The following is a 13,874-nucleotide window of genomic DNA, read 5'->3' on the forward strand; positions in this document are numbered from 1 at the left end:
CTGAGCTGTCAGCAGAGAGCCCGATGCGGGGCTCGAACCCACGAACTGCAAGATCACGACCTGAGCCAAAGTCGGATGCTTAACCGACTGAGCCACCCAGGTGCCCCTACCCCCAGCATTTCTTTTCCCGTGCCCCACATAGCACTTCGACTTCTTTTTCACACCCTCTTCTCGTGGGTGCCATGGCCCCACTCAGAACTCTCTTCTTGTCCTCCTCTTTTCATATTCTCTTCTTCCCACAAACTGGAGAAGCTTAAAAATAAGGAAAGACAAAGTCACATCTTGCAGGCACATCTGGCAAGCATTTTTTCCTGGCTGTAACTCCGTGTATTATGTTGACCACTTTAAACAATTACCTCCCTAAATACAGTGGAGGCCTTCCATAAATAGGAAGGGGCTCTCACATTGTGCTACGTGTGCTCAAAAACACTAAGTAAATTTCAAACACACGAATTGAGATCTGCTTTGTTTTGGGTGGTGGTGACACGGATGGACACATGTGAGAGACCAAATAGCAAACAGACGATGGCCAGACCACGTAGGACAATAGAACTCTGACTCGCATGAGAAGCTCAGGGAGCCAAACCACAACCTCTGCAGCAATTGGCCCAGAATGGAGTCAGGGCTTCGTCAATAGCTGCCAGCTTCCCCCGCCCCCGCCCCCTTTTGTTTTTGCCACCACTGCCCCTACAGCCTGCTTCTAATTCAAGGCCAACCGGAAGAAGCCAAATGTCAAATACACTCCCCTCACCAATCACATAGGATGCCTGCTTCTAGTTAACAGTCTCCTGCCTCCAATCTCTAATCAGGAGACTCCTGAAGCCATCCCTTTCTTCCCACTGTAAAGCTCTCTCACTCCTCTGCCTGCCTTGGAGTCTCCACCAAAGGCACGTGCTAACTACCTTGCTATAGCAAGTTCTGAGTAAATAGCCTCTGCTTGTTCCCATTTGTTTATTTTATTCATTTTCACACTTGCAAAAAACGTACTGAGCTGAACATTTAAGATCGATGCTCTTTGTGCTGTTTGTATGTCTTACCCACCAAAAAATTTAAAACCTTTACTTTGCTCAACCTTCTGAGTAAAGAAAAAATGAACAATATTAAGACAAGTAAAGGAAACATAACGAATATGGTAAAACAAAATATGCACCATTGGTTTCATTGGGCAATATGAGAACCAAGAACTTCTCGTTGCCAGTTCACTTGCGATGCCACAGGCAGGCTTAGGAATAGCGTCTGGTTTTTATGAAAAGGCCATAATCGCTGTGCTAAAAAGGAAGATTGAAAGAAAAGATCCATAGAGGTTGTACATTCAGAGGGTCCCGAATGTATGAATTTTGGGGGCCCTGTCCACTCCCTAGAGTGCTCATGGAGGTTGGGAGAAACGAGACCACTGCTAGCCCTAAATATTAAAACTTCAGCGGGCACAGTGGGGCACCCAGGTGGTTCAGTCAGTTAAGCTTCTGGTCATGATCTCAGGCTTGTGGGATGGAGCCTGCTTAAGATTCATTCGTCTCCTCCGTCTCCGTCTCCGTCTCCGTCTCCGTCTCCGTCTCCGTCTCCGTCTCCGTCTCCGTCTCCGTCTCCGTCTCCGTCTCCGTCTCCGTCTCCGTCTCCGTCTCCGTCTCCGTCTCCGTCGTCTCCTTCCTCTCCTTCCTCTCCTTCCTCTCCTTCCTCCTCTTCCTCCTCTTCCTCCTCTTCCTCCTCTTCCTCCTCTTCCTCCTCCTCCTCTCTCCCTCTCTCTCAAAATTTTTTTTACTAACAAATTCATACACACACACACCATGCCTCTGTTCTAGTGACACGCCTCTCAGTAATGGTCTATTTCGTCTTGGGGTATAACTTGTCCCACCCGATGCCCCCTGGGGGGACCCACTAAAGGTTGGCGGGATTGTCTTCCATCCTGGTCCCCAGGAGCTCTCAGAATACGACAGAAAAGTTCCTCAATTCTCTCCCATGGGGCAGTGGAGCCCATTATGCAAATTAAACCCAAACAATCAGGAAACCAAAAACTCCCTCACCAACAAACTGGTGTTGATTGTTTTATATTTTGAAGAATTTAATTCAGTGTAGTTCTAGGAACAAAATGGAACTCCCCACCCCCCCCCCACCCCCGTGTTTTGCTTGACTTTTTGACATCAGTTGTGAGGCATTAAATATTCAAGGAAGTCAAGTATAAAGAGTGAGAGTGAGGCTCAGGATTGGGGGCGAGGCATCTCTGAAACTGGGAGAACCAACAGAGCCGTTGGTGACAGGACCACAGGCTGTTCTTCCAGATTCCCAAGCTGAACTGCAAATGTAGAGGATAAGCCCTTTCGTTTGTACTGCAGTGAAAGTGAGGTCGACCAGGGGAAAGCAAGTATAGATGACTTGACATCCAGCAGGGATCTCTGGGGCTCCCAGGACCTGAGCTCACAGCTCCCACCGGGGCCACAGGGATGAGGGATGAAGAAAAACATTGCCACTAGCAGACGGTGGGTGTGAGACACAACTCAGTGATGTTACCGGGTTGCAAAGTAGAAGACAGGACATTAAATAGGAATGCCAGGGGCAAACCAACTCTCCACAAGTCCTGTGTGCAGCACGGACTCCTCACCTTCCAGGAGGAACATTACCTGTTGAGCGTCACAAGCCCTTCCTTGCTTTCTCAATTAATCCCCAGCAGCCCTCCGAGGGGGTCTACTATTTCCCCCATTTAAAACTGTCTGCAGATGTCCTTAGGCTGGCACCAAATGTGGTGTCAATGTCACCCCAATCATCACCTCTTGAGTGACAATATCTTGGCATGCTGCCACACCACCCCTGCCCAGGACGCTCTTGAATTCTCACCACTGAGGCCCAGAACCCACTCCTCCCCAGCAGTCACGTGTGTCACTCACGTGCATCCCCTCCTTTCCAAGTCTCCTGCCCTCCACTGCTCAGGTCCCTGAGCTGGCAGCTTTGTGCCCCAGCCTCTGTCCTCCCCTGCTGCCAAGAGGCCCCCCGCTACCTTCCAGACTCGACCATATCCCCCAGCCTGACTCCCAGAGCCCTCCTCCTTGCAGCCCAGCCCTCAGCCTCACTTCCCTGACAACCTCGTGGGCGCCTTCTTGGCCAACCTTATGTGCTCTCGCTGATTCTGTTTCGTTTCCCCCTTTTATTTATTTATTTATTTATTTATTTATTTATTTATTTGTAATTTTAATTTTTTCTTTCCCCCTTTTAAAAAAAACATATTTCGTTATGAGATAGAACATAAAAAAATCCCACGTAGGATGTAGACAGCAACAAGAGAACTTCACTCGCCTGTCCCCCGCGCACTAACCATAATCTACAGAGGCCCATCAGAGAACTAAATTCACAAGGAAACCAGGGGAACTAAATTCCGAAGATGACAAAGCCCTTCAAGGAGGTAAGGGACACATGTACTGGTCCCCCTTTGCCAGAGCAGGGACAGGTGAGGTTCCTGTGGGCCACTATGAAACACAGCATAAAAATAGGAAAATAAAACATTCCTGTAGAGCGTCATGAATTACTGGAGAGTGAACACTTGTATCATGACCACCCAGGGCGCCTGACAGGTCTCCACGTTCCCTCCCCTCCCAGGAAGAACAGCACTGCTGGTCTTTATGGTACAGGCTCCCTTGCGTTTCATCATCCTTTTACCACGAAGTGTGAGTGTCTAAATCACTACCGCTGAGTTTGCCTTTTTAAACTTTATAAAATGTAGCCCTACCATAGGTTTTCTCCAGCAGCTTCCTTCACTCGGCATTGGGTGTGCAAAGCTCTGCCACGCTGTGTGGGACTCTAACTTAAGCCCGTGGGTCTTTGCTCCTGACTCCGCCTATCTAGAAGGTCTATCCCTCACTATCCCACCCCGTGCCTACATCCACCTGCCAAATTATCACCTGCCCTCAGAATTCGATGCAAATGCCCCTTCCTCCTCCAAGAAGCCCTCCCTATAGCCCCGTGTGGACACCATGCCTGCCTGTGTCTCCAACACCTTGAACTTCTCCGCCAGCTCTCTCACCTACCTTGCTCTGCGTGATGGGTCCTTGTTCCCGAGATTACACCATGTCGTAGTGTGTCCTCAAAACCAAACACCTGGACTGTCTGATTTATCTGGGATCACACAGGGGGCTTGGCACTCAGCCAGACACAGAGTAGATGAATTCAATACATGGGTGGATCTGCCACACTCTGCCTGCATGAAACAACAGCATCACAGACTCCACTGGGCCAGAGCGTGGCAGAGCCTGGAAGTTTTCCTCCTTATTGTTTGTCTCACGTGGTCCTGTAGACTTAGGAGGGTCAGAAACTAGATGCAAGACTGCTGCTGGCTCTGGGGTTTGCTCTGGGGACTAAATCCCCCATTCCAACCATTTCCATCATGTCTGCTACTTAGAGAAGCGACGTGTAGAATACCATCTGGCTCTTTGAGCTTCTTTATTATTTAGGTTTGGGAGACACAGGAGTTTCCTTCATGGCTTTCTAGGGTTGAACCGGTTGGCTATCATTTTGGTTTGAGTGGAAACAGAGCTCCTTCCCTGACACTGCATCTTGAGAACTGCAAACTGGAAACGTGGTCTTGGTGCACCTTTGATGACCCATGGCAGAGGGAGAAGTGTTTGGGAAACCTTGGGAGACCTGCCTCTGAGCTCTGAAAGGGACATGTGCGTGGAAGCAGAATGTGAGAGACGTAGCAGCCAAACAATAGCCCAAAGCAGCAGTTCCCACTACAGTAGCCGTGAGCACCCAGACTCTTGCCTAAGACGGGAGCAGCATTCTCCAGGGTCCCTGTTGCCTAGTAGGGTCCCTCTGCTTGGGATCTGTGTCCTTTACCTCTACTATTGTTTGTCCTTCGTGGAGTCTGGAAGGTGAAAACACCTGTAAGCTAGCTAAACGGAGGAGGAAGAATTTGCCTCCCTCAAAAAGGTCAGCAAAACCAAAGAACAGTTATCATGACCCAGCTACATATTAACAGTGGTTGCTGTTGGCATATGAGTCCACAGTGGGGAATGGAAAGGAATGTCTTTCGGTATCTCACCCTTCTGAATTGCTTAAACTCTTTTATAACATGAAAATATTTGATAAAGGAAACCCAGTAAAGGTATAAACAAAATAAATGTACAATACTAGTTACTTAGCAAGCATGGAGCCATTCACCTGCAGACTCTCCCCAACCCTAAGCCCCCACTTAGTGCTGTGGGCCCACCCAGACCAGATGTCCAACGTCTTTATCCCACCGGTGGCCATTTCCCTCTTACCTCTCTGCAGCGCTCTGCAAGAAACCCTTGGCTTGCCAGGCCTGGGCGATAGCTCTCCTCTGCTGTCCAAACCTACTCATAGCACATTCTATTCTACCAGCCGAGGGGCCTTCCCCGGCTGGCTGTCACATTTGATAGATTACCTCATGGCCAAGTATTAATGCCTGGGCTAATGCCTATATTTCCCACACTATGAAATGGTATTTAGAGTTACAAGCCTGTTCCGCCCCATTTTATCCAATGATCTCACTTCTTGGAATATATTCCAAAGAAATCACCCAAAGAGGGTGTAGTGGGGACTGCTAGTGCCCCACCCAGACCCCCTTTACAATGCCAGTGCACTGTTCCCACCCCTGCAAATAGCAGACAGCTGACCCTTCCCTAAGCTGACTTGCCCAGGATGTTATGTGCCCTCCTCCGCCACCCAGGGCAGCCCTCAGCCCATAACTGACTGAAGTCCCTTTGCCTCAAGAGGGGATCAGCTCTGTGATACAGTTCACACTCCAGAGCTCTCCACGGGATCAGACCCCTGGCCAACTCCAGTCAAGAACCCATGTTTGCTCAGATCCTTCCCCTACTGCCCTGCTCCCCTCACTCCTGGCCTCCTCAAGCCTACCCTCAAAAAATAACATGCAGCCTTTAATTTAAAGTCTAGTCTGTCTGCTATAAGTATGGCTACTCCAGCTTTCTTTTGACTTTCAGTAGCATGATAGATAGTTTTCCATCCCCTCACTTTCAATCTGAAGGTGTCTCAGGTCTAAAATGAGTCTCTTGTAGACAGCAAATAGATGGGTTTTGTTTTTTTATCCATTCTGATACCCTATGTCTTTTGGTTGGAGCATTTAGTCCATTTAGATTCATTGTTATTATTGAAAGATATGGGTTTAGAGTCATTGTGATGTGTGTAGGTTTCATGCTTGTAGTGATGTCTCTGGTACTTTGTGGTCCTTGCAACTTTCATTCACACAGTCCCCATTAGGATCTCTTGTAGGGCTGGTTTAGTGGTGATGAATTCCTTCAGTTTTTGTTTGGGAAAACCTTTATCTCTCCTCCCATTCTGAATGACAGACTTGCTGGATAAAGGATTCTTGGCTGGATATTTTTTCTGTTCATCACATTGAAGATTTCCTGCCATTCCTTTCTGGCCTGCCAAGTTTCAGTAGAAATCAGTTGCATTCTTATACACTAATAATGAAGCAACAGAAAGACAAAGAAACTGATCCCATTCACAATTGCACCAAGAACCATAAAATACCTAGGAATAAACCTAACCAAAGATGTAAAAGATCTGTATGCTGAAAACCATAGAAAGCTTATGAAGGAAATTGAAGAAGATATAAAGAAATGGAAAAACATTCCGTGTTCATGGATTGGAAGAATAAATATTGTTAAAATGTCAATACTACCCGAAGCTATCTACACATTCAATGCAATCCCAATCAAAATTGCACCAGCATTCTTCTCGAAGCTAGAACAAACAATCCTAAAATTTGTATGGAACAACAAAAGACCCCGAATAGCCAAAGTAATATTGAAGAAGAAGACCAAAGCAGGAGGCATCACAATCCCAGACTTTAGTCTCTACTACAAAGCTGTAATCATCAAGACAGCATGGTATTGGCACAAAAACAGACACAGAGACCAATGAAATAGAATAGAGACTCCAGAATTGGACCCACAAAAGTATGGCCAACTAATCTTTGACAAAGCAGGAAAGAATATCCAATGGAAAAAAGACAGTCTCTTTACCAAATGGTGCTGGGAGAACTGGACAGCAACACGCAGAAGAATGAAACTAGACCACTTTCTTGCACCATTCACAAAAATAAACTCAAAATGGATGAAGGACCTGAATGTGAGACAGGAAACCATCAAAACCCTGGAGGAGAAAGCAGGAAAAAGCCTTTCTGACCTCAGGTGCAGCAATATCTTATTCAACACATCTCCAAAGGCAAGGGAATTAAAAGCAAAAATGAACTATTGGGACCTCATGAAGGTAAAAAGCTTCTGCACTGCAAAGGAAACAATCAACAAAACTAAAAGGCAACCAACGGGATGGGAAAAGATATTTGCAAATGACATATGGGACAAAGGGCTAGTATCCAAAATCTATAAAGAACTCACCAAACTCCACACCCGAAAAACAAATAATCCAGTGAAGAAATGGGCAGAAGATATGAATAGACACTTCTCTAAAGAAGACACCCAGATGGCCAACAGGCACATGAAAAGATGCTTAACGTCACTCCTCATCAGGGAAATACAAATCAAAACCACACTCAGATATCACCTCACGCCAGTCAGAGTGGCCAAAATGAACAAATCAGGAGACTATAGATGCTGGCGAGGATGTGGAGAAACGGGAACCCTCTTGCACTGTTGGTGGGAATGCAAATTGGTGCAGCCGCTCTCGAAAACAGTGTGAAGGTTCCTCAATAAATTAAAAATAGATCTACCCTATGACCCAGCAATAGCACTGCTAGGAATTTACCCAAGGGATACAGGAGTACTGATGCACATGGCACTTGTACCCCAATGTTTATATAAGCACTTTCAACAATAGCCAAATTATGAGAAGAGCCTAAATGTCCATCAACTGATGAATGGATAAAGAAGTTGTGGTTTATATACACAATGGAATACTACATGGCAATGAGAAAGAATGAAATATGGCCTTTTGTAGCAATGTGGATGAAACTGGAGAGTGTTACGCTGAGTGAAATAAGTCATACAAAGAAAGACAGATACCATATGTTTTCACTCTTATGTGGATCCTGAGAAACTTAACAAAAGACCATGGGGGAGGGGAAGGGGTAAAAAAAGTTACAGAGAGGGAAGGAGGCAAACCATAAGAGACTCTTAAAAACTCTTAAAAACTGAGAACAAATTGAGGTTTGATGGGGGGTGGGAGGGAGGGGAAAGTGGGTGATGGGTATTGAGGAGGGCACTTGTTGGGATGAGCACTGGGTGTTGTATGGAAACCAACTTGACAATAAATTTCATATTTAAAAAAATCACATGCAGCTGAACCCCATGTCAGGCTCTGCTTTTGAGGAACCTAAGACACAGGGGAAAGTTATACTCAGGAAAAAAGTTACCACAGAGTCATAGAGATAGAGAAAAGCTAGGCAGATGTCAATAGGAGAGATTGCCAGGAGGAGTTGGAACTGGGGTAGGAGACTTGCTTTTCACCATCAGCTTTTCTGTTATCTTTAATTCATTACTATGAGTTTGCCTTACTATGATTCAAATATATTAAATTTAAAAAGAAAAAACACACATCCACATTACCTCCAAATGAAGTAAGGGGCCTGCATTTAATGGTCATCCATATTTCCTTTTGGAAAGTCAAAATATTTTCAAAAGTTTTGCTGGGCCTAGAATGAAATCTGTATTCCAGGTGAATTTATCTCTTTATCTGCAGGTGGCTAGAAGGTTCACATCATTTTTTGCTGCAATTTGACTGTTTACTGCAAGTAACCAAATCCTAAGTCAGAATAGAGTGAAAAACAAAAACAAAAATGGGGGCCTTGGTTATTTGTTACTAAACCATAAGACGTTAAGATTATTGTAATACCATCCAATGTCAATAACACCCAATGCGTTCTTCAGTTAAATGACAAGGAAGGAGAATTTGAGGAACAGGATAGTTGGCTGAGTGGAAGCTCTGAAAGGTACTGGTCCTACAGGTTCTGATCCAAAGGGAAGACAGCTTCTGCCTCTGGATGGGGAGTAGCACTGTTCAGGAGATAGGCAAAGTCCTTACTGCAGTGAGCAGGGGACAAGGAGGTAGGGGGCCCAAGGTCTGCTATGTGACCGAGTTGGCGGCACCGTGGTCTGAGACTGGGATGCCAGCTGATGGAGGCCTGGAGCAAGGGATGGGGTCCACAGAAGCCAGTTCATAAAGCATTCGTGCAACAACGATTTGATGCCTCCTCTGTGTTGGGGACCACGAGGGATGTTGGGGACACAGAGGAGAACAATTGAAAGAAATGAGATGTGTCAGTCAAGGACCTTGATGGCAGGCAACAGAAACAGATTTTGTCCAAAAGCAGCAAAACTGACTTTATTGAAAAGATAATGAGCGACAGAATCACAAGAAGGTTACAGAAGGGTCCAGGAAAGAAGGCAGCTCCAGTTGGAGGGGTTTACTTGGTTCCTTATTCTTGAAGGAGTAACTTCGTTGACAGCGTGACCTCAGGTCACGACGTCTTGGAATGCGGGGAATTGACCTCTCCTTAGGCTTCTTGCAGAGCCTGGGTGGGGAAAGGCCTGATGAGGCCAGAAGGGCCATTTTTTTAAATGTATATATTTTGAAATTCCAGTATTGTTAATATACAGTGTAATATCCGTTTCCGGTGTGCCACATAGCGATTCAACCATTCCATACATCACCCAGTGCTCATCACAAGTGCACTCCTTAATCCCCGTCATCTGTTTCCCCCATTCCCCACCCATCTTCCCTCTGGTAGCCATCAGCTTGTTCTCTAGAGTTAAGGGTGTTCCTTGGTTTCTCTCTCTTTTTCCCTTTGCCTGTTTGTTTTGTTTCTTAAATTCCACATATGAGTGAGATCATATGGTATTTATTTTTCTCTGACTTATTTCACTTAAGTGCCATCATCTCTTGCTCATCCATGTCATTGCAAATGGCAAGATTTCATTCTTTTTTGTGGCTGAATAATATTTCACACATATATAAATACCACATCTTCTTTATCCATTGATCTATCGATGGACACTTGGGCCATTTCCATAATTTGCTATTGTAAATGCTGCTGCCATAAACATAGGCATGCATGTATCTCTTTGAATTACTGCTTTGTATTTGTTTGGTAAATACCCAGTAGTGTGATTATTACATCATAGTGTACTTCTAGGTTTATCTTTTGGAGGAATCTCCATATTGTTTTCCACAGTGGCTGTGCCAGCTTGCATTCCTGTGGACGGTGCACGAGTGTTCCTTTTTCTCCACATCCTTGCCAACACTTGCTTCCTGGGTTTTTTATTTTACCCATTCTGACAGGCGTGAGATGATATCTCACTGAAATTTTGATTTGCATTTCCCTGATGATGAGTAGTGTTGAGCATCTTTTCATATGCCTCATGGCCACCTGGATGTCTTTGGAGAATGTCTGTTCATATCTTCTGTGCATTTTTTAATTGGATTATTCATTTTTGGAGTGTTGAGTTCTATAAGTTCTTTATATATTTTGGATACTAACCCTTTATTAGATATGTCATTTGCAAATATTTTCTCTCATTTTGTAGGCTGCCCTTGAGTTTTGCTGATTGTTTCCTTCACTCTGCAGAGGAAATAAGAATAAGCTTTTTATTTTGATGTAGTCTCAATAGTTTATATTTGCTTTTGCTTCCTTTGCCTCAGGAGACAAATCTAGAAAAATGTTGCTACAGCTGATTTCAGGGACATTACTGCCTATGACGTCTTATAGGATTTTTATGGTTTCAGGTATGACACTTAGGACTTGAATCCATTTTGAGTTTATTTTTGTGTAAGGTATAAGAAAGCGGTCCAGTTTCATTCTTTCTTATGAAGCTGACCAGTTTTCCCAAAACCATTTGTTGAAAGGACTGTCTTTCCCGTTGGATATTCTCTCCTGCTTTGTTGAATAAAAATTGACCACATAACTGTGGGTTTATTTCTGGGTTTTCTATTCTGTTCTATGGATCCATGTGTCTATTTTTGTGCCAGTACCATACTGTTGTGAGGACCACAACTTTGTAATATTACTTGAATTCTGGAATTGTCATGCCTCTAGCTTTGCTTTTCTTTTTCAAAATTGCTTTGGCCATTTGGGGGTCTTTTGCGGTTCCATATAAATTTTAGGATTGTTTGTTCTAGTTCTGTGGAAAATGCTGTTGGTATTTTCATAGGGATTATATTAAGCATGTAGACTACTCTGGGAAGTATAGACATTTTAATCCTTGAGCATGGAATGTCTTTCCATTTCTTTGTGTCTTCTTCAATTTATTTCATCAGTGTTTTATAGTTTTCACAGTACAGGTCTTTCACCTCTTTGGGTGGGTTTATTCCTAGGTATCTTATTGTTTTTGGTGCAATTGTAAATAGGATTGTTTTCGTAATTTCTCTGCTGCTTTATTATTAGCGTATAGAAATACAACAGATTTCTGCACATTAATTTTGTATCCTGTTACTTTGAATTCATTTGCCAGTTCTAGTAGTTTTTTTTGTTTTTGTTTTTTGTTTTTTTTTTTTTTTTTGAGACAGAGAGAGACAGAGCATGAACAGGGGAGGGGCAGAGAGAGAGGGAGACACAGAATCTGAAGCGGGCTCCAGGCTCTGAGCTGTCAGCACAGAGCCCGACGCGGGGCTCGAACTCACGGACCGCGAGATCGTGACCTGAGCCGAAGTCAGCTGCTCAACCGACTGAGCCACCTAGGCGCCCCAGTTCTAGTAGTTTTTTGACAGAATCTTCAGGGTTTTCTATATATAGACTCATGTCATTTGCAAATAGTGAAAGTTTGACTTCCTTGGGCCCTTTGTTTCTTTATGTTGTCTGATTGTTGTGGCCAGGGCATCCAGTACTATGTTGAAGAACAGTCGTGAAAGCAGACATCCCTGTCGTGTTCCTGACTTCAGGGGGAAAGCTCTCAGTTATTCTCTATTGAGTATGATGTTTGCTGTGGGTTTTTCATAGATGGCCTTTATTATGTTGAGGTATGTTCCCTCTAAACCTACTTTGTTGAGGGTGTTTATCATGAATGGATGTTGTATTTTGTCAAATGTCTTTTCTGCATCTACTGAAATGATCATATGGTTTTCACCCTTTCTCTTACTGATGTGATGTATCATGTTGACTGATTTATGAATATTGAACCACCCTTGCATCCCAGGAATAAATCCCACTTGATCGTGGTGAATGGTTTTTTAAATATATTGTTGGATTCAGTCTGCTAATATGTTGTTGAGGATTTTTACATCTATGTTCATCAGGGATGTTTGTTTGTAGTTCTCTTTTTTAGCGGGCTCTTTATCTGGCTTTGGTATCAGGGTAGATGCTGGCCTCATAAAATGAATTTGGAATATTTTCTTCTTCCATTTTTGGAATAGTTTGAGATGGATAGGTATAAACTCTTCCTTAAATGTTCAGTAGAATTTGTCTGTGAAGCCATCTGGTCCTGGAATTTTATTTGTTTTGGGAGTTTTTTGATTACTGATTCGACTTCCTTGCTAGAATTTGAATCCGTTCAAAGTTTCCATTTCTTCCTACTTCAGTTTTGGTAGGTTATTTGTCCATTTCTTCTAGGTTGTCTAACTTGTTGGCATATAGTGTTTCATAAGCTTCTCTTACAATGGTTGGTATTTCTGTGGTTATTATTTCTCCTCTTTTATTTGTGATTTTGTTTACTTAAATCTTGAGTCCTTTCTCTCTCCCCACCTCTCTCTTTTGATGAGTCTAGGTAGATGTTTATCAACTGTGTTGATCTTTTCAAAGAACCAGCTCCTCGTTTTATCGATCTGTTCTATTGTTCTAGAATAGTTTAGAATAGATATAGTTTCTGTATCATTTGTTTCTGCTCTAATCTTTATTGTTTCCTTCCTTATGCTAGTTTTGAGTTTTGTTTGTTGTCCTTTTTCTAGCTCCTTTAACGTGTTAGATTGTTTATCTGTGATTTTTCTTGCTTCCTAAGGTAAGCCTATTTTGCTATAAACTTCCCACTTATGACCACTTTTGCTGCATCCCAAAGCTTTCAAAGCTTTTCATTTTTATTGGTTTCCATGTGTTTTTTAATTTTTTCTTTAATTCCCTGGTTGAACCATTCGGTTTTTAGTAGCATGTTATTTAATCTCCACGTACTTGTGCTCTTTCCAGATTTTTCCTTGTCATTGATTTCTAGTTTCATAGCATTGTGGTCAGAAAAGATGAATGGTATGACTTCAATCTTTTTGAATTTGTGGAGGCTTGTTTTGTGGCCTAATATATGATCTCTTCCGGAGAATGTTCCGTGTGCACTTAAAAAGAATGTGTATTCTGCTGTTTTAGGATAGAATGTTCTGAATATATCTGTTAAATCCATCTGTCCCAGTGTGTCATTCAAAGCTATTGTTTCTTTGTCGATTTTCTGTTTGAATGATCTGTCCATTCATGTAAGTGGGGTGCTAAAGTCCCCTACTATTATTGTATTGCTATCAATTAGTTTATTTGTTTATTAACTGTTTTACATATCAGAGTGCACCTATGTTGGGTGCATGAATATTTACAATTGTTACATCTTCTTGTTGGATTGTCCCCTTTGTAATTATATAGTACCCTTCTTTGTCTCCTTTTACAGTCTTCACTTTAAAATCTATTTTGTCTCAAAAATAAAATAAAATCTATTTTGTCTGATATAAGTATTGCAACTCTGGCTTTCTTTGGACATCCATTTACATGATAAATGTTTCTCCACCCCCTCACTTCCAATCTGCAGGTGTCTTTAGGTCTGAAATGTGTCCCTTATAGGCAGCATATAGATGAATTTTTTTTTATCCATTCCATCCCCCTATTTCTTTTCATTGGAGTGTTTAGTTCACTTACATTCAAGGTAATTATTAACAGTATGTATTCATTGCCATTTTGTTACTTGTTTATGGTTGTTTTCATAGTT

Source organism: Panthera onca, chromosome C2 (assembly GCF_046562875.1).
Source record: "Panthera onca isolate mPanOnc1 chromosome C2, mPanOnc1 haplotype 2, whole genome shotgun sequence".
NCBI classification, from domain to species: Eukaryota; Metazoa; Chordata; class Mammalia; order Carnivora; family Felidae; genus Panthera; species Panthera onca.